At 44.9% G+C, this 2369-nt stretch overlaps 1 non-coding gene across 1 annotated transcript; it reads right to left on the bottom strand.

Moving 5' to 3' along the window:
- Positions 1-1837: 1837 nt before the first annotated feature.
- TRNAG-CCC (transfer RNA glycine (anticodon CCC)) lies at positions 1838-1908 on the bottom strand. Its single transcript has one exon. It is a non-coding gene; the product is annotated as a tRNA-Gly (tRNA).
- Positions 1909-2369: the final 461 nt, after the last annotated feature.

Here is a 2369-nt window from a genome sequence, read left to right as displayed (position 1 = left end):
ACAGTAAAAGGGTTTGGTTGGTGGTGAGGTGAGGTAAGGGTGGGTTACAGGAAGTGGGGTGAGGTTAGATGGGGAGGAGGTAAGGGACAGGAAGTGGGGTGAGGTTAGATGGGGGTAAGGTACAGGAAGTGGGGTGAGGTTAGATGGGGAGGAGGTAAGGCGAGACTAGGTTAGGTTAGGTCAGATGAAGTGGGGTTATGAGTTGATGTGAAGTGAGGTTGTGTTAGGCCAGGTGAGGTTCCGTTAGGTTAGATGAGGTTAGGTAAGATTAATTTACATATAAGAAAGTGTAGAGTAGATAGATAATGACGAGGTGCGATGGACAGTAAAGTAGGTTGACTCGTGGGTTGACAAGGTGAGACGAGGTTTGTTTAGGTTAGCTTAGTTTAGGTGAGGTACGGTTAGGGTTAAAAATAAAACTGTCTTCAAGATGGTTATGACTGCATGATGGCCAAGTGAATAGTAATGTGGGTTGGGTCTTGGTGGTGGTGGTGGTGGTGGGTTAACAGGATCCGTGACCATTAGATGCGGGTGTCTGTCTGTCTGCATGTGTCCCCTCCCTGATACACCCTTGTCCCTTCTCAGTCCCTTCCCGCACCTCCCTTGTCCGCATTCCTCACTTACACGGGGACCAGGGACGTGGCGTCAGGGGGCTGGGAGGAGGAATGGAAGCTGAGGGATGGGGCAGGGAGATGGGAGGAGGACTGGGACAGGAGAAAGGAGTTAATGTATGGTAGAACAAAGATAAAGTGAATGAGGGAGGGAGGGAGGGAGAAGTCAGAGGCTAGATGACAGTCAGGGAAAATCGACGGAAGGAAAACGTAAGGAAAAACAAGGAAAACAGTGATTGAAGATGGGAGGACGCTGGTACCATTTTCTTATTCTCACAGACTGGTCACATCCTTAGACAAGAGTTGCCTAGTATAGACCAGCTTGCCTTCTCAAGTTATCCTCTTTTCATGTGTTCTTAAGACAAAGATAAGGTGAGAGGAACAACTTGAGGAAGGGAAGGAATGAAACAGGGATAGGCTAGGAGTGAAGGATGATGAGAGATGGGGAAGGAGAGAAGGAAGAAGGAAATTGAGAAGAGGAAAAGATAAATGGCCTAAGAAATGGAGGAATTGAAGAAGGAAGGAAAAAGATGGAGAAGAGTAGAGTAAGCAGGAATTTATATACATGTAGCCCTATAGGTAAGTAGATGGGAAGGATGGGAATGGGAGGAAGGAGGGAAAAAGAGGGGAATGGAAGGGAGAGAAGGAAAGAGAGGAGAGGGAAGGAAACATAGGAAAGATGGTAAGGGAGATTTAAAATAAAAAAGAAGTTATGCTATTGAGAGAGAGAGAGAGAGAGAGAGAGGACAGAAGTTAGAGAGAGGAAGGGAACAGGAAGAGGTGAGTTAGTGAAGTAAGGGAAGGGGTAGGAAGACAGGAAGGAGAAAGGAAACAGGGGGGGAAGGGAAGGAAAAGAAGGGAGAGAGGGGAAGGAGAGAAAGAGGGAGGGAACGGAAAGGAGGACAGGAAGAGATAAGTCAGTGAAGGGAGGACGAGTAAATGGAAAAAAGATACGGAAGGAGAGAGAGAGCAGAGGATAAGTAACAGGAAGGGAGGGAAGGAATGGGGAGAGAAGACGGGAAGTGAGAGAGGAAGAGAAAGAGAGAGAGATCGGATGAGGGAGCGGGTGTGGTATGTTACGACTGTTTGAGAGAGCATTTTCATGTATTCAGAATTAAAACTTGCAACCTACATTTTATAAATCCTGCTTTCATTACTACAATATAAGGAAGTCATAAAACTGGAAATACAGAAAAGAGAGCGAGGGAGAGAAAAAAAAAAAAAGCTGCGCCGCCCGGGAATCGAACCCGGGTCGCAAGAATGGGAATCTTGCATGATACCACTACACCAGCGGCGCCACGGGAGGAGGTTGTGAAGTGATGCTCCAATTTTATACCTCTCTCTCTCTCTCTCTCTCTCTCTCTTTCTCCGGGGGGGAGGATGGTATTTAAATTTCGAAGGCATTTAATTTTCCTCTGTTTAAAAGGTTTCGTGACACCTTTTCTGTAGTGATTTATTTTTACATAGTAGGGAGGGGGAGATCATTTAGTTTTCGAAGGGCTATATTTTCGTAGGTTTAAAAAGCTTCGTGACATTTTCTGTGGTGATTTATTTTACTAAGGAGGAAGGATGGGATTTAAATTTCGAGGGGCTATATTTTCTTAAGTTTAAAAGGCCTCTCGGCACCTTTTCTTTGGTGATTTATTTTGCATATTACACCTGAACTGTGTATTGTATGTTATAATTATATCATTTTGCTTTCGACAATACTATTACTACTACTACTACTACTACTATTACTCTCCGCTCGATGTCAAA

This window comes from Coenobita brevimanus, chromosome 47 (assembly GCF_032717465.1).
Source record: "Coenobita brevimanus isolate Jiangsu-jjx chromosome 47, ASM3271746v2, whole genome shotgun sequence".
NCBI classification, from domain to species: Eukaryota; Metazoa; Arthropoda; class Malacostraca; order Decapoda; family Coenobitidae; genus Coenobita; species Coenobita brevimanus.
This window is presented reverse-complemented; position numbering and strand designations above follow the sequence as displayed.